The following is a 19,224-nucleotide window of genomic DNA, read 5'->3' as shown; positions in this document are numbered from 1 at the left end:
TTTCAACTAAGATCAATCCTGCCTGGTCCTTTGCTTGACAGAAATCTAAGGTGTTCCTGATTCTATTTGCGATTGCCTTAGTAAATAGTTTGCAGGCAACTGACAGTAAGCTGATCGGTCTATAATTTTTCAAGTCTTTGGCATCCCCTTTCTTATGGATTAGGATTATGTTAGCGTTCTTCCAAGATTACGGTACGCTTGAAGTCATGAGGGATTGCGTATACAGGGTGGCCAGTTTCTCTAGAACAATCTGCCCACCATCCTTCAACAAATCCGCTGTTACCTGATCCTCCCCAGCTGCCTTTCCCCTTTGCATATCTCCCAAGGCTTTCTTTCTTCTTCCGGCGTTACCTGTGGTTAGACTATTTGCTCTTCCATTATCGTCGTGGGTGTCTTCACTACACTACAGACATCTATGGTGAAAAAACAAAACAAAATATGCATGGCACTTATTAAAAACCTATTTTTTTTCTTCTCGCTATCTTTTATTTTGTTTTCTGTTTGCTAGTTTCAGTGCAGTTTCACTCAGTTTTGTTGGTACATTTTTTCTTCAATCAAAAATATTGCATAGCTGACTCCGTTGTGGGGGTAAATGTTACTGTCCGTTTGATTGCAGCTTTCAAGGAGTACGTAAGAGTAGAAGTGCTGGAGTGGGGCTGTGAGAGAACATAATAGTTGTTATAGGTAATCACACCGTTAGAACACATGAGAGGCGACAAGATACCCGGCACTAAGCGACGCACACAAGGATCGACTCTGTGTTGGTACTTGTATAGCCATGGTTTGCGTGACACGACTGGCCCAGAGAGCAGCTGCCTTTCTTCTGCAATTAAGAAGAAATCGCTTGCTGCTGCATCATTTGTCTGCCTACACTTACGTGAGGGGTGAAACTGCGCAGAAATCTTAATGGAGGACCGCAAAGAAGAAGAAGAAAAGAAGAACTCAACCGTGGCGAAATATTTTGCTTGATTGTAGAGCGAGCAATTCTACTGAAATCAGGGAATATTTTGTATTTTAGTATAAAGAGAGAAAATAGAGTAGAAAGAAGAAGAGGTAGAGGTAGAAGATGTAGAGTAGAAAGAAAGAGTAGTAGTAGTAGTAGTAGTAGTAGTAGTAGTAGTAGTAGTAGTAGTAGTAGTAGTAGTAGTAGTAGTAGTAGTAGTAATAGAAGTAGTAGTAGTAGTAGCAGCAGCAGCAGCAGAAAAACTTTATTATATACAGAAACTGGACGGGCTCCTACCCCAGTTCCCCGGAGGAAGTAGGGGGGTGAAAAACGAAGTTTGTCCGGCAGGGTGGTGCCCAGATTCCAAGGCCCCAGTGGCACGGGCCATCCACTCAGCTCGTTGGATCAGTCGTAGCTGATCTTCCCGGGCCGGGCAGGCAGCAGCGCCTCCCATTCATTCCATGTGCCGTTTGTTTCGTGTTCTTCTCCGTGTTCTGCACACTTCCACGTGATGTGAAAAGGTGTTGGTGTTGCTTCACACCACGGGCATACCGTCGGGGGAGATCAGGTGGAGAGGGTGCATATTTATACAAGTGTTCGTCTGTAATCTTCACAATGCGGTTGCCGCCGCAGCGCTCAGCTTATCCGCGAACAGAGAGAGTAAATTTTAGAAATAAAAGCACATTGGCAGTTTCCGTTCTAAAGATTCTGTAGCAAAAGAAAACAAAAACACTTTAGTGCCCTTTCACTCTGTGAAAAAGGATAACCAGCGAAGCTGCACTGGGATGACTATATTGACAACTACATAGATTTATATAGTTGTGGCTGTATTGATTTAATAACGGCACATACACGTAACTTCGTGGCTTGACAGTCGATCACACACTGCGCATGTGGCGCCAAACGGGTGTGCCACACTCTCCTGTTCGAACCTCGTCGTCGCTCCGGGAATACGTATTGTAGCCACGTCGTCGCCTTGCGTTTTCCAACTCACGGTACTCGAGGTCTTAACGGGCGCGTCGCATACACTTGGCGTTGGAGATGAGCCCTCTATGTAGACAGGGTTTTTCGGACAACACTTTCAAAAATTTGTAAAGCTTGTCTTTGGCAGAGAGCACAATTCTAGTTCATGAGCTGGTCTACTCGAAGAGGCGGATATTATTGGCACAAAAAATTGAAATGCATAGTCGACTAGTGAACAAAAATTTACTAATTCAGTCTTTAACTAATTACCTCTATATTGCAAGTCACAAATTCTAGCCGTGGAGCTCGCAAGGCGGGTTCACTTGGAACGAATTCTCGGGATGACACTGTCGATTAATTAGTCGAGTACGCATTTCAATATTTTTTTGCAAGTAATGTCCGCGCCTCTTCAAGTAGACCTGCTCGTGAACTACAATTTTGCGCTCTGCCGCAGGCAACCTTCAAAGAGTTTTGAAAGTGTTAGATGAAGCGCGCACACACACGCACGCGCACACGCACACACATGCACACGCACACGCACACACGCGCACGCGCACGCGCACGCGCACGCGCACGCGCACGCGCACGCGCACGCACACGCACACGCACACGCACACGCACACGCACACACACACATGCGCGCGCGCGTGTGTGTACATATGTATATACATATACATAAATGTTGGCGGAGTGCTTAAAAGGAAGCTTTAGCTCGGGCCCAACTCCGACGCGGCGTATTCAAATACATGTAAAACGCAAAAACGTTTTTCTGAGATAACCGCTGGACCGATTTTAATGGAATTCGTTGCATTTGAGAGAGAAAGTTAAATTCTAGTGTCTGTCAGAAGCGGAATTTCGATTCAGGGCTTGAATTGTTAAAAAGATTTTCAAATATCTGACAGTTTGAAAAAATAGAAGCACGAAGTTTACAAATTGATAGCTCTGCATCTAGAACAGATATCGCGGTCCTGTAAACGGCATCCATTAGATCATTCAAAGCGGACAAATTCAATATGCCCTTTTACATCTTATGTGAATTTGTTACGTTGGTTACAAGGGTTCTGCAAAAGTTGTATTTCCATATTACAAAATGTTTTGAGATTCATGTGCAACATATCAATTTTGTCCGCTTTAGATGGACTTGATAGTTTCGTTTTTCGAAGATTTTTTATTTTTGCCATTTTTTAATAAAGAACTGACAAACCAAATAAAAAATTCGAAACCAACAGTCACTAGATATTAAGTTTTTGTTTTAAATGCAACAGCCCTCATCAAATTTGGCGCAGTGGTTGTCGAGAAAACGAATTCTCCTTTTAAATGTATTTAGATAGGAGCATCCGAGCTAAAGCCCGCTTCATCTCCGCCCCAGGTCGGCCCGGTAATGCACTATCTTCGGGATCGGCCAACGTATGGGGAGAAATTCTCGATCTGCACGGCTCGATATACGGACGCAGTTTCTTTCCATAACCTAGTCATATGCAGCTTCGCTGTAAAAATCCAAGGGTACTTAGGTATCCCTATGTGGATGATTGCGAAAGCATTGGGACGTCTTCCCGATGACCACTCGTTTTACAAAACGTAATGGTATTGTTTTCACGTTGCCTTGTATCATTTACTGCATCACGTGCCTCGCCCTTGTTCGCGTAGTTGCGTGGACGCGCAAGGGAGCCGGGCGCAGATAACGATTGAGAAGTCGAAGGTTCGTCCATCGGAGCGCACGACTGAACTCACCGAAATCACCGCACCGACTGGCAGTGGGCCAGTGTCGTCAGCACTTTCGCAGAGGGAGGGGCGGTATGGGAACGCTGGCATGATGAGCGGCATTGGAGCCAGCTGTGGAAGACGACGACGACGAGCGCGCGAGCAGTGGCGCGAGTGCGTCTCTGTGACCACGTGACCTTTTTACACAATCTCTTGACACGCCACCGGAATTTCCGATTCCTGAGTCAAATTATGCTTTCGCATTAAAATAGAAGTCGGTGTTCCATTTTTTTTTTTGTTTCCTCACATTTATTTGTTTGTAGCGTATAGTTTTTCCAACCGCGGTTCCGTCTACTTCACTACTGTTCATTCCTGCGCTGGGCAAACGTGTATTTACCTGAGCCCCAACACAGAGAGCCGCGTTTCAGAGAGCAGGTGCAAACTGTTCGGCTTGAGAGCCACCCGATATTGCCACGAATGCGCGCCGTGTTTGATTCGCGGCATCCAACAACACTGCTTGCGTTCATTCATTGACTAGCGTCTTTTGTATCCGCCACGACAGCTACGTGGCCGGGACGCTGCGGTGTTGAGCTCGGGGTCGCGGGCTCGATTCCCGACTGCATTACAGCGGGGGCGCAATGCAAAAGCACCTATGTGCGTCGGCGTACGACGTGGTCAGAACTCCGGAGTCCTTCGCTATGATGCCACCGATGAGAAAGCTACGAAAGCTTTCGATCGGGTGAATGAATGAATGAATGAATGAATGAATGAATGAATGAATGAATGAATGAATGAATGAATCAACGAATGAATTAATGAATGTGGAATAACCTTTTGAGCGGCGCTGCAATACGTGAAGCGCTCAACAAGCTGCCCAGCAGAAGATGTGGCCAGCGCGAACGAGAAGTGCGCTTCTTTTCGCGATCGTCTCCCCCTCGCCGCCTTTTCCACCATCCCTTCCCCGCAGGCGGCTTTATTATCGCAAGGTACCGCCGCTCCCGAGCGAGGCGATCGATGCGCCCTCTTTCTTTTCCCTATACCGCGCGGGCAGATGGGGAGGAAGGGAACGGCGCGACACGGCACGTCTCCCGGGGGAGATGCGCGCGCAACGACCTGCGACCGCCGGTCGCGCCTGCCCTCTCCTAAGAATGTAGGGGAGAGGGAGGGTAAAAAGGGGATGAACTCGCTCCTCAAAAAGCACAACAGCGGCAGAGTACGCGGCACAGGGAGCCGCAGTATCGAGAGAATTTCAGCGACGTGAGCGGTGTTTGACGAAGGGCAGCGTTGCCCGTTCTGAATGGGAACGGAAGTGCAAACAGGCGTCGGCGTTTTTATTACCTACAGCCAGCGAGCAGCTGTCAGTGGCGCCCACTTCGGACAGTTCTTGCGTCGCCTGTCTGAGGCAACATCGTGTTTATCACCATGTTACCATGACAGAAGCCGCCATAAAAGTCTGTCCTCACCCCGGGATACAGTCCCGGGTCAGTGATTTGCATGCTGTGGTGTCGTCAACGTCGCTATCATGCCGTCATCGATCCGGTCACTGTAGTCTTACGGTGTCAGACGTCGTCACCGTTGTGGCCGCACCTTCTTTTGTCGTCAGTGTTGTTGCGCCGCCTTCGTTGCAGTCATATTCGCCAACGTTACTGTCCTCATCGGCGACGCCATTGTCACCGTTATCGGACCGTAATCGCGTCGATGCCTTCGTTGGCCGCAACGTTGTCGTGCCGGTTATTGGTTTATTTACTTACTATGGGTTGGAAATGTTGGCAATAACACAGCCAAGTGTTGGCGATGTGGCCGGTGTTTGCACAATGTTCCACGAATGAAGGATGATGATTGGTGGAGTGAAACATTTCAGCTGTTACAATAACGAGCTCGCAGCCAAACGCGGGGAAGCCGATTCCAATTAAAAAATAATCGCCGCTTCAGTTATTTTCGCCGACCTTGATGTCGTCATCAGTGTTTCTATTACAGTCACCGTTATCGTGTCATCATCCGTTTATGCGTTCCTTGGCCGTCATTGCGGAAGTGTCCGCCAACGTTATCGTCGTCGTCTGGCCGTGGTCGTTGCTATTGTCAAGCCACTTGAGGCTGTTGTGAGTGGCACTCTTCTTAGTTTTTTTTTCTTTCTGAGCTCAAGTTCTCCCGTTTTCTGCCTATACTACGTGCAAGTGTACCGTGCATGATTTGATTTTTCAATGATTGCCAGTGGGAGGCAATCAGTCATGGACGACGAAGTGTGTTTGCTCAACGCATTTGTAGATTCAAATCTCGTTTGTCTATACTTCTAACCTTACGGAAAACCGCCTGCTTCTTGGCCAATCCCCCATAGTGGGTACGCGCCACTGTCTGGGACACAAGACAAGACAAGATATCACAGTGTCTGTGCACTCTGATTTATGACGTCATGCTACTAGGGCCGAAATCTTCATTGCCAAGCCCGGCGTGACGAAGGCGGTTACGTGATAATCACCACGGCTTGCTCAGCAGTATCCCCATTACATTATACGGCAGTCGGCCCTATTTTCATATCTTTCTTTCTTATCTCGAGCTTTGGAGAACTGTTTTGAGTTTATCATCGTTTGCCGCTTTACAGTCTGCCCCTCAGCCAGAACGCAATTTGCACTGCATACCACAAAGTTAATTGACGCATATATAAAGGAGGTTACGTTTCTAGAGACCTCGTTTTCCCTCGCAATTTGTTTTAGTATTCTATTAACACATGCTCTAAAAATTTGTTCTCATAATTGCCCTTTGTTCAACTTGCCACTTAATGATCTAGTTACTTTTTCTCTTTTCCTTGAAGACATGTTGTCTTTTGAGTTATTCGAAGAATTTTCAGCAAGGCACGTGCACCAAAAAAGTAGCAAAATTTAAAATGTTATCAGTTACTTTAATCCTAGGTGTGTGGCCAATATCCGTCATGAGTATGTGCCGCGCGCTATGGAATGAACATTGATAGTATGTTGCCTACTCTGCGATGCTTGCACTGGCGCTAATTAAGCTAAAGTTTATTACTCGGACCAAGCGCCGCACTCCGAATACGTGAAACGATGTCAAGGTTCCGCTGCCGCGAAGCTGTCATTCACGCAAAAAAAAAGAGAGGAAAATAAAGGAAGAGAAGTTCACAAGGACACCAGCTGCATTTCACCGCACTTTGTCACTGCACTAGCACTTCGTCGAAGTGTGTGTAGGTTAACAGCAAAGTCAAGGACCGACTCTCGCGACAGGCTCCACTGTGCACGCGAGACAGTCTCATAAAGACGGGCCCTCGCTCCGCTACCTTGATTGCCCGGATGTCAAATTGGTCATGTCGGATTCTGAGGCTCCAGACATGCGTATACAACTGTGCGGAGTAATATGGATTACCGCAGTTTCTGTACTACAGTCCTCAGGCTCAACATATTGAGCTTAGTGTATATATACTGGGCAAACGTTTCACACAGAGAGAGAGAGAGAGAGAGAGAGAATTCCTAGCATCAAACGTTCTGAATAACTACTGGTAACTTAGATTTTGTACGCCTTCGTTGTTAGTGGTCTCCCAACTTTTCTGCCATCAAATCTCCAATCGCCTCTTACTAATCTCTATTGCGGAGATGTTTACTTTCCACCTGCTATCCATAAACACAAGAGCTTCAAGGATGCCACAGGAGCCTAGGCCAACAACTGGGTAGATATCTTCACATTCTAATAAAACATGTTCCGTTGTTTCCCTAGCTTTACCGCAGCAAGCACTAGTATGGATGAATTGATGGATGGATGAATGGATGTTATGGGCGTCCCCTTTGGAACGGGGCGGTGGGTTGTGCCACCAAGCTCTTGCTATTATACTGCCTAATGTCCTACCTAGGCTAAACAATAAAAAAAGAAAACACTATGAGCTCCCACAACCAAATTTTCTGATCACCTATTGCGAACTGTGCTTTCGTACGTCTCCGTTTTTTGTCGTTTCCCTACTTCCACCAATTCTCCAATCGCCTCTTACTAATCCCTATTGCGAACACGTTTACTTTTCCACAGCTCTCGCTGAACCCAAGGGCTTCAAGGAGGCCAGTGGTCCCTAAATCGACCGCTGGGTATGAATAAAGCCGTAAGCGACATGTTGTGACGGTTTGTCGAATCACAACGCATTATAAGGTTGAGGAAGAAATGAAGAAAGGAAAGGTAGGGAAACCCATTTGTTGTACCGGTGTTCTCGCCCAAGAGAAATTAAGAAAAGCGCGGATGATTGCGTCATCTGCTATGAGTTCATTTTCTCTCTTGGACTGCGCGCGCGGTGCGGTATATAATCAAATTACGAACGGCACGCCCGTGTCAGTGTGACGTAGCATCCCTGACAAGAAAGTTCCGGACGCGCGAAATACGTGACAGTTACACTCTAAAAAAAAAAAAAAAAGTTTACACCGTCCCCAAACAGTAATCGTCATCTGCCTTGCGTGCGTTTCCTTTCTTGAAAAAGCTGTGCATTCGCTACTTTCCTGTCTAGAATTCTACGTCACGCTGATCACGCGCATGCAGGTTCGTGACTTGAACGAAGTACACGGTGCGCATTGTTGGAGGACGGAAAGGAACGCTGTAGGTAGACGACGTTTGCTATTTGAACACGAGATAAATCCCCAAGGGGGCGGGGGTGGGGGGGACAATAACTTTTAGTGCGCATATAGGGTGCGAAGAAAAATTGAGCCGATTTTCACCGTTCCATGTAGCACGACCTTTCGGAGCGGACAATATTGGGGAAGTCACGGTAATCTGCAGCAAGGGCCCGAGAGACCCACACGCGCCAGCGCCGACGCGTGCAGGTCCGTGTCGCCGAAACGGACCCACCGCGCAATCTTCAGTGCAGGCGGCGGCAGCGTTCGACCGAGACGAGCGTATAAGCTGCTACACATTCTATATACGTGCGGCGGCTTTAAATTCGGCACGCGGTGGAATGACCGCGGTTGTAACACACTGCGGCGCCGTCCGCTCTGCAAATCACCCCGGCCACTCTGAAAGAGCGTAGATGTATACATTCACGCGTCGCTTTTAACGCCATGTTGGCCGTGTCTGTGCTCTTTGAGCAGATTGATGCACGTTTGTGGAGCGTTCCTCAATGTCACGCTCGACGCGGGTCTGCAGCCCAACACCTGTGTTCTTTATTATTTTTTCTTATATATATTTAGTCGCCTGTAAAATACAGCGCTGTTCCCATTCGTAACCCTAGCTGTAATGCCAAACGTATCTCTCTCTCTCTCTCTCTTTCTCTTTACCATCTTATCGTTTTCTACCGTCGTATCGGCCATCGTATCCGCCATCGTATCGGTTTCGACTATCTGGAATCGTTTACCGTGCACCAAATTCTAAGCGCGCGAGCGTAATTACTTGCATTCCGCTGCCATATATACGAAGGTTGCCGGCGCGGCTGAGAAGCGTACCCGCGATCTCGCGCTCACTAGCAGAACTCCAAAGCCACTGCATCGGGTAATTAAAAAAAAAATAACAAGGATTCGCTAGCTTACTCTTCATTTCTGCAGAACCCATCTTACGATGAATACCGACATTTAACGCGATGAACACCGAAGCAATGCAATGATTCACGATGTTGTCAACGCCCAAAACGTGTCGTCTATGAGGCGTGTTTGTACCCGGTCGCAATACTCTCTCGCGCTTCCCACCGGTCACGGTGCGCCATATTGCCGCGATTATATATGATTATATATTCGGACAAGATTGTCTGAATATGTATGACGCACGCTCGATTCCATCAAGTACCGCAGAAGTTCTGAATGATTTTTAACAGCGGAGCTGTTTAAGCTTTTAGAACTCCGGTACTGGATGGAATGGAACGGGCGTCATAGATGTTCAGACAATAGCTGTTTCAGCTTTTAGTTCCGCCGTGGAGCGTTCCCAGAAAACTCAGCCCAGCTGTGCGTCGCCTCGCGTTGCCTGGCAACCACCTGCAAGAGCACCGTGGAGCCACGTTACCTCGTCGCGCCCCACGCGCGTAGGGCGGAGTCGTGACGTCGCAGGCGAGTAAAAGTTCGGAGCAGCCGGCGCGGCGACACACCTCTCGCCTCCTCTACTCCGTGCGTACGTGCTGCTGCCATGTGAAGACCGAAGTCCGGACGGCCGAAGGAGAAGCGGCTTACCAGGAAGAGCACCGTACTGCCAAGCGAGAAGCGATGCGTCGCATCCGAGCTGATCCGGAATACCGCGCCGAAGCTGCGGCTGAGAAGTTCTTTAATGCGTTAGAATTATTTGGGTACTGCACGGACTTTCCGGGGGCTATCTATGTCTATATTTGTATGTGTGTATATAGCTACGTTTGTATCCAACCGTTTTCCTGCCTATACCGCGGTCACTGGGTAGTGCGTGGTCGATTGGTTAGCGCATGGAGCTGCTGTGCTGAGGGAGCAGGGTTCGAAACCAACTGTCGGACCAACATGGGTCACTGAGTAAGTGCACATGTGTGTACATGCGTGCCGCTTTTCCACGAACGTCGTTCACGCCAGGGAAAGAGCATGTGACGTGTCCTGGCGTTGCAGTTAATATCGTCGCGAACTGCGGGAGGGAGTCTTTTGTGACACTGTTGTCTGCGGCTCTCGCCATTTGCGCCGCTACGGCTGCATCAGTGTTTTGAGTGCTTCGAACTCTTGCACAAAGCGTCTCACGATTTGTGTAAAGGTCAGAGCCGCTAAGAGGAAGTTTCAGCTGGCGGCCTCATATGTAAATACGTGGGAAGGAAAAACTAATTTACATTAAAATTTACAACTAAAACTACATTGCTGCTAATGTGCAGAAACGGCCGAGGCCATTTCGTAGTGCATCAGCTTCTTTTAAAGGAAAGTATTCCGCATAAAAATAAACACCTGAAGCATGTTCTTTTCTAGCAAAGCTATTGAATAAGCACGCGTATCTTCCCTTAGTATAGGCCCTGATGTGCTAAAAAAAATGGAAGAAAAGGAAACCCCCCCATATTGAAACATTTTCCCTATACCAACCACGGTGGCGTCAGTTTAACACACTCGAATTTACGTGCTTCTCGTTTTAAAAACTGGCCAGTAAAGTGCACTTATGACAATGTAATCAAAGCCGTTCCGTATGTATTTCCGTGCTGTATAATGGCGACGTCCGTCTTTTTTTTTTCCCTACTTATGTCCTAATCGGCCGCACGTGCGTTTGCTCGATTCCAGGCGGTGGCTTGGCGGAACGCCACTGCTGAAAGCGAAATGGTCAGATTACCCGCGTAACAAATAAACGAATGAAATAAGTTAAATACCCGTGTATCTGAGGTTACCTCGAATGTGGACAATCGATCCAGAGATGTTCGTTGTACCGCGAATCTTATTGACCAAGGAGAGAAACATAACGGGCGTACAAGTAAAAACCAGGAAGGCGAGCTCACCTGTAAACATGTGCGGCGTATAAGCTTTCAGAGACGACGTCATCGAGGCGGCCGCGCGATCGGCGAATAACGTGACTCGATGCGGGCCGATGAGCGATCGATTGAGCGATCACGTCGGAGTCGGTCGCTCGATTGCCCAATTAGTGCACGATATATACTGCGCACGCCTGCATGCCAGGCAGCCTCTCTTGCGCAAATCTATGCGCGTCAAGTCAGGTCATGCAGAACACCCCTCCCCTTTCCAGCCCGCTTTCCCACGAGGGTTTCAGTCGCTTGTTCGGCGATCTCGCATCATGTAAGCGGAGCTCAAATAACTCGTCATTACGCAGGGCGTAATTATAAGGTAATCTGATCACGACAGCAGGCCCGGGGGTCATCGTTACTATTCCAGCGCACCAAATTAGGACTGGTTCGGGCCAAAAGGTATTCCGATATGTTGTCCTAATGATTCTGTCAATGCGGTAGCTTCGCACGTGCTGTAGCTTCGAATTTGACGACGTCATCCTCCGTCTGAACCTGCGCCGTCTACTATACGGACGCGTTTCCTCCTTTCTCTCTATCTGTCTCCCTCTGTGTGCGTGTGTGTGCGTGCGCGTGCATCATCAGCATAAATTGAAGCGCGAAAAACAAATAACTAATCGCTGTGTAGCCGATTTCTTGGGAGTAGACCCAGGCGCGCGTTTTGGAGTCTTATTCAAGTCATCGTTAGAAATGCAGGTGAATCTCGAAACGGGAAACGGAATAACGCATTGAAGTATTTTTGGAGTTCCTAGCGTTTAAATTTATGCTGATAGCACCAGGTACACTGTAAACGAAAATAAACCCACCTGGGAGTTTTTAAGAGGTGATGTGCCCTAAAACCTCCCCTCCTCAAATATTTACTCCGATGTATGGCAGCAAAACAACGCCATGCCCTCGTTTCACTCCGCTGGCTAGCTGCGGGAGTATTAAGGCGACATGACGCGATTTTACTCCGCTTAAAAATCTTGTTCTCCCGTGAAACTCCGACAGGGAGTTTTAAAGAACTCCCCTCCGCCGATACAGGTTGGTCACGTGGCGCTTCCCATGAGGCTGTGCGCCTCGCCAGCGACCGGGCGCGTTCGGCGGAGCGGGCAGTGCTCATGGCTGACGGTTTGTTTACGTGTGTGAAGTGTCGTTCCTTGACAGCGTTTCGTCAATTTGTTTCCCGTATTTCCTTCCAGAAAGTGTTATAGGCACGCCTCAAGCTCACTGTATCTCAGCTTCAAGTACATTAGCTGTGCTCACTTTGCTGACAACGATGATTGCAAGAGCCACGTTTTCAAGTGCGGAAAAAGGCTTAGGTATACCTCGAAGCTGCTCACTGGCTCGTGATGTCGGCTCACGTTCTGGCTGTGTTTTCGTGCAGCGTCACCCTGTCTTGTGTTCATCAGTACGTGAAATGCGACTTCTATGTCCTTTTGAGTACATGCTGACAACGTCCAGTGTAGTGTTTGAAAGGACCGCGTAGCAATGGCAACAGCAGCCACTGTTCGAGTGACGACATCCGTGCTAGTCGCGCATGAATGGCGTAACCCAAGTTCGTTGCGGTGCTGTGTTGCCAGTGAGAAAGACCGGAGTGCAAGAAACTGTTTTTATGTATCTGTGAACGGATATCTTCGCCCGAAGAAAAACGGTAGGACATAAGTATGCGTACTGAAAATAAAGCTTCTTATTGAGCGATGTGAATCGAATGTGTTATCGCGCATATAAGTTTTGGTCACGTCGTTGCTTCCGATATTGCATTAACATTATGCTCTATCCGAGACACTGATTTAGACGCATGCCTGCTGGCTCCGAGTTTAGGGATTCACTCGACAGATCAGCGATGTAGCTCCTTTTCGCAACCGAGACAGATTGCTTGGACGCAGAGAAAGTAGTGCGGTGTATAATATGTATGACTGCGCATTTTTCAGTGTTACGTCGGCTGCTGCGGGTCATGCTCACACGTAATAATTTCTTGCTACGCCACTATATCGCTAAAATTTAATTTTGCTGTGCAGCACATGCACTTACATTTTTCTTGCTTACTGTAACTAACGCACTACTTTTTGGCCGCGAACGCCGGCAGTGTGCGAAGTCGCTTCAGCACTCACAGAATGGCATGATAATTTTGAAAAATTACGCCATTAGCTTTTTTTTCTCTCACTATTTTGAATTAACAGTTTTGTGTTGAGTAAGGTATTCTGTTAATTTCAGAGGCAGATCTCGTATGAACGAGCATGTGAGTCGTAATTCTGAAAACAGCACAGCTGCTCCCTAGGCGGTTTCGAGGCACACAGTATCGTGGCTATATATACTGGCACCGTTGCTTCTTGAGTATCGCGTGTACGTGGGATGTCTTTCAAATTTCTGCATTGGGCGCTTCTGAAATGTTTATGTATGTCATGATATATGTGCTTTCATTGACTTGTTTCGTCGAATTTGACGCGGTCTCGTGCGCATATTTCCAGCAGCCTCTGCATGTAAACAGGTTCTCGCAAACTCACGCGATGCCTCTTTTTATACTCCCGTTGCACCTCGAAAGAACTCCGTCAATTGCAAAGCAAAAAATAAAGAAAAGACAGAAAAAAAATTCCCATAATGCCACTCAAAAAATTCCGCTCGTACGGAGTAAAAATTCTACTCCGATCATACGGAGCATAATAAACTCCGAACCGGGGGGTCACTAGAGGACAAGCAGTATACTCCCACCTCGGAGTGATTTCCGTTTACAGTGTACTTACATGCATTTATGGTGATTATAGATAGGTATATATACCTGCATGCACTATCATCACGAATTCAATAGCGAACGAGCGGAAATTGCCTAGAGGGACGGTATACGTAAAATGAAAACGCATACGTTTGAAAACAGTCTCTTTCGTCACGCGGCTGGCAAAACCAACGTGGCCACCATAAGACGTCCTGTAACGAGCAAATATCTATTTTGTTTGTTACTCGAAGAGGGAAACGAGGATCACATATTCTGCTACAAGGTGAGAAGGGTGGGGGGGGGGGGGGGCAGTCACTTGGCCGCCGTTGCTGGGCTGCCTATAGCTGACTATACGGCTTCCCAAAGTGTGAACCATTCCGCCTTTTCCGACACCACTGGTTTATGTGCTACCTTATTAATGCCGTATTTTTCTCGTGCGTTCCATTGTGCGATCTAAGAAACACCTCAGTGAAGTGCTCAGGATTCATTTTTATTGCCTGGATCACCGCAAAGTGTAGCCAAAGCTTGGAAACGAGCGCCATTTATTTTGCGGAGCGCAGCTCTTAGGTGCCCGTTCCTGCAGCGACCGTCGGCGTAGTCCCTCGGCGTAATGGCGCGTTCACACTGAGACATTCGGCGTCTGGAGCGGCGCCCAGTTCGGCGGAACCAAGTTCGGCGGCGGCGAGATCCGCCGGAATAGCCCCTTCCGCGCCGATCGCTCCCGGACCGATTTTTGCGGCAGCTGCCGCCGGATTCCCTCGCCGCGGTCCAGTCGGAGCGCGTCTCAGCAATTCGAAAGATGGCGGCCAAGCTCGACGCGCTCGTCATATCGCAGTCTTGTACGCGTCGCGACCTCGGAAATGCTCATCGAATTGGTGCGTAACCGCCCCGTCCTTTTTGACAAGTACCACACGAAGCACAAGGTCTAAGCGACCTGACCAAGTTACGCGCGCTCTTGCAAAGCAGGACGAACCCACCAACGCCGGTGGCGTCGTCTCTTCGGCGAATGCGTCTGCGCGACACGCTTCGCCAGAAAGGTGCTCGCCAAACAGGGCTAGCAGTACTGCCTCTTCTTGCTCAGGGTTCATCATTGCCTTTCCAAGCGATGGGGGAGACGCGCTAAATGAACACACGAACTGGACGTGGGCGGAGACAACTGCGCAATTTCGAGTCGCGCGAACATCCGGGATATCCCGCGCTCGCTTCTACACTGTTAGCAAAAATGATCCGAGATGGGAGTAAATGGCTTGTCCTCTAGCGCATTCCCTGATGGGAGGTAAATATACTCCGGGTAGGCGGAGTAAAAGATTTACTCCGCTGCTGAACGGAGGTTGTGGAGGTACTTATGGGAGAATATGTTTACCTCCATCGCGGAGGTTGTGGAGGTACTTATGGGAGTATATGTTTACTTCCATCGCGGAGCTTCTGCGGGCAACTATGGGAGTATATGTTTACCTCCATCGCGGAGCTTTTGTAGGGAGCTATGGGAGTATATGTTTACCTCCATCAAAGAGCTTTCGCAGGGAACTATGGGAGCACGTGTTTACCTCCATCGCGGAGCTTTTGCAGGCAACTATGGGAGTATATGTTTACCTCCATCGCGGAGCTTTTGCAGGGAACTATGGGAGTATATGTTTACCTCCATCAAAGAGCTTTCACAGGGAACTATGGGAGCACGTGTTTACCTCCATCGCGGAGCTTTTGTAAGGAAATATGGGAGTATATGTTTACCTCCATCAAGGAGCTTATGCAGGGAATTATGGGAGTATATGTTTACCTCCATCAAGGAGCTTATGCAGGGAATTATGGGAGCATGTGTTTACATCCATCACGGAGCTTTTGCAGGAAGCTATGGGAATACTTTTTTACATTCGAGGGAGGCTTTTCAAAGTACCATAGTATTTCTTTACAATGATCATGGAGGTTTTACAGGAACATATGGGAGTATCTCTTCACATGACTCGGCTAGTATGCCAATTTAAGAATTTTCAATATTGAGTTTCCACACTGAGAAATACACAATATATTGGTTTGCAAGCTAGAAGATGCAAACAAAAGTAAGCAAAGTAGTGCTTTGTAGAAAATAAATTTATTGCATAAGCAGAGGCAAGGAAGAAATGGACGACGCAAGCACAATCTCTCAACTGGTTTTTGATTCTTTCTTGCCCATGTGTTATCTGCACAAACCAAACAGTAAGAATAGAAAGCAACTCATCCAGCTGCAGGTTTAAGCACAGACCTTATGAAGTACATAAAAAATACATGGAAATCAGCCACAAGTGCCTAAACAAGGTGCAATACAGTTATTGTAGAAATAACGTAGCTATAACAGTGCATTCTCTGACAAATCTAGACTGTGGTACTACAAAAGGTAAAGAGGACATCATTTCTCATTAATATTGACATGTGCAAGAGTTAAAGCAGCAAAAAGTTGAGAAGACGCCAAAACACTTATTGCACTTCAAAATTAAATGATTAGGAAAATGAAAGTTCTGGTAGGCACTAACAGAGCCATTTTTACTGTGACAAGCTGGCAGAGTGGACTAAATAAAGGAGAGTTCAGCTTTGCTTTTTTCCCCCATATTACCGAAAGGCAAACATAGTGGCTAAGAGAGAGTCGTAAGGGATGGTAAAATGTTCATTGTATTGTACCCCGATTTTAAGAGCGGGTGAAAGTGCATGCTTTTAATAGCAGCACCGCCTCACAATTCCTTGCGCAGACTGACTCTAGGAACTTTGAAGCCGGTGGATCATGCCCTTAGCTCCAAACATACGTCATGCTTAAATTTCTTAACACAATAACATTGAAAGAAAAAGCAGTCTCAAGAAAAGCAACAAAAGTGGCAGAATAATGACAAGTGGGCTTCTGATGGCCATCATCCAAATTTCCTTACTGATATTCCACCTGGACAATGCTGCTGGTGCAAGAAGGCTTACAGAGCCTTAGAACCACCATGGGCTCACTTCTGACGATTAAAGGCAAAAAACAGGCAGTGCTGAAGACCGCATCATAAAAGAACATGTGGCCTAGTTGAGATGACAACTTTTGGAAGCTTCATTCCGTAACATCTTGGGAAGGATAAAAAGTAAAAAAAAAAAATCTTTTAGAGAAGTGTGCCAATCTGAACTTAACATTACAGCGCAAACACCTAAGACGAACCACAAAAAGACACGACACACACTGGCGCTTTTTGTGGTTCGTCTTAGGTGTCTGCGCTGTAACGTTAAGTTCAGAATTATGTACCAACTAGGCCCAAATGAAGTTTTACTGTGCCAATCTGACAACACTGTTATAAGATTTCTCACACCCTTCAGAGGAATAAGGGATCTGATTGCTGGCTCACAGCCTTGCTTGCACACAGCAAGTGCTGCTGCGCTCGAGCATGGTCAAGGCTGGTTGTATTAGTGATAGCCTGCATGCAGGCTAGCAGCAGCTTGGCATCTGCTTTTATGGCAGCAGCCGTACAAGGTCCTTGCCGACTTTTAACACAAAGCCAGTATAATAAAATGCGAGAAACAAAAATTATGAATTACTTATTCAGAAACCGTGCAAATAAGCTATGTATTCAAACAAGGTATATGCAGGCAACTTTTATTTTATAATTGTTGATAATTATGTCTCAAAACAAGTTCAAGGCTCCGAACCAGCGTTGCATTTACATTTAATGTGGCTGCATCCACATTGTAACTTTTCTTAACAGCATCGCTTAAGATGTTGGATGCCTCAATGGCACTGCATATATTGCACATAATTAAAAAAAGAATATAGACTGTAACCATTGTGAAACACCTCGTAACAGTGTCGCTGTAAGACAATGACACTGCAGATATTACACATAACTAATAAGTAAATAAAAGGTACATATAAGCAACGAAATAGAAAGTGCACTAGTAGCAGAGAAGGGAGGCATGTTAAACATCACATTAAAATGGCATAAGGCATTTGAACATAATGCTGAGAACACTTGTGGTTTACGATAATCGTCAAGTGAAGCATGCAGAAAAGTGTTAGCCATGTTAGCCAATTCCACGGCCTTCAAGACCTACAATGCCATAAACTAGTGTCTCAAGGTGTACACTCCTGGCCATTTGTGCAACTGAAGTCAACGAAGTATGCTTCCATTCAAGCTAGGGTACCATCTCTTTTCCGGTTTGCACTGCACTCTTTTCATATGTTGAATACAAACCTTGGCCACCTTGGCAAGGAACAGTACCAACAGATGAGATAAAACAAAAGACAAACACAGTGCTGACTGACAAGTGGATACGTTTGCTGCCATGCTTTCCCTTTTCACACTGTCACGAGTCACCGGCAGAGCATGTGCGATAATGTGGAGCAGACGACATTGGTCAGTGAAATGGAGAATGGATACATGAGGTGAGGAAGCATGTGAAGTGTCAGAGAAAAATTGAAGGAAAAGGGGAGGAAAACCAAGGAGCACGCATTGCTGACATGGATGAGAAGCAAGGCAGTTGCATCTCTAGCTGTGTTTGGAGGTGGGAAGTAGTAGCTTGGGACCACGGACAGACGAGAGGACATCCAAGAGTTGGCCAACAACAGCTTCCAAGACCTGACTACATCGCCATGACTATGCTCTGCAACCCCAACCCAACGCCACACTGCCATAACCGGCCTTGTCCAGTGCCACAATCACCTGACCACGTCGGCCACACAATGCCTGACTAGTCCAGACTGCGTCCTGTGCAATGCAAGTCTTGTAAGGGAGCGACAACCTCGTCACTCACAACGAAGGTCTATGTCTACGTCATGTTGCAACTACGCAGGCTGACATCTTGCACCACGCCTTGCCGACGTTCACTGCTACTCTGACAGTCAGAACATTCAATTCTTGGGGACTGTCACTTGGCCAGTCAGACTATAAACATTATACAGCTAATTTCTCATTTGTTTTGATTATGTATATACCTAGTTTTGTTAATCTCTTTTGTGTACAGGGTATATTTTGTGCACACTTACTTTGCTGGTCATTTGTTTTGGGTTACATTGTGTCTTGGGAAAAATATTTAACATATTTGCATTGCGTCTCTGTCCATTCCTGAAGCGCTGAAATTCGTGACAGTTGGCAAGCCTGTCAGATTTGTTCTTCCTGCCGTGCTCTTCCACATGAGCAAGGGTCTCGCTTATGCCACGGATGTACGGTATTGAAGCCCGTTTTTTGGGGGGGTCCAGGGTGGGTGGGTACTGCGTGAGCCAGCTGGCACCCTACTGAGTCAATGAAGTACTCAGGGTATCCCCAAGCCATCAATTCCCACCGCACAAGTGAATTGTCTGCCATGTGGTCTTCTGCTGTTGTGCACACATTTTTCACCCAACGAAGGAGAGAGCAGACAACAGACCTCTTCTGCGAAGCAGGGTGCACCAATGTGTAGTTGAGGTAGCGCCCCGTGTCAGTTAGCTTCCTAAACACCTCAAATAACAGGTTTGGCCCTTAGCGTGGCACAAGGGAGTCCAAGAATGACAGTTGACCTTCACATTCCACTTCTATGGTGAACCTA

General features: G+C 47.1%; 1 protein-coding gene across 1 annotated transcript in view; it reads left to right on the top strand.

Annotated features, from left to right (window-relative positions):
- The window catches only part of LOC126527822 (major facilitator superfamily domain-containing protein 4A-like), a 393,450-nt gene that overhangs the window by 24,931 nt on the left and 349,295 nt on the right, over positions 1–19,224 (top strand). The gene's annotated exons all lie outside the window — the stretch shown is intronic.

This window comes from Dermacentor andersoni, chromosome 9 (assembly GCF_023375885.2).
Source record: "Dermacentor andersoni chromosome 9, qqDerAnde1_hic_scaffold, whole genome shotgun sequence".
NCBI lineage: Eukaryota > Metazoa > Arthropoda > Arachnida > Ixodida > Ixodidae > Dermacentor > Dermacentor andersoni.
Note: the sequence above shows the minus strand (reverse complement) of the source record. Positions and strands in the feature narration are given on the sequence as shown.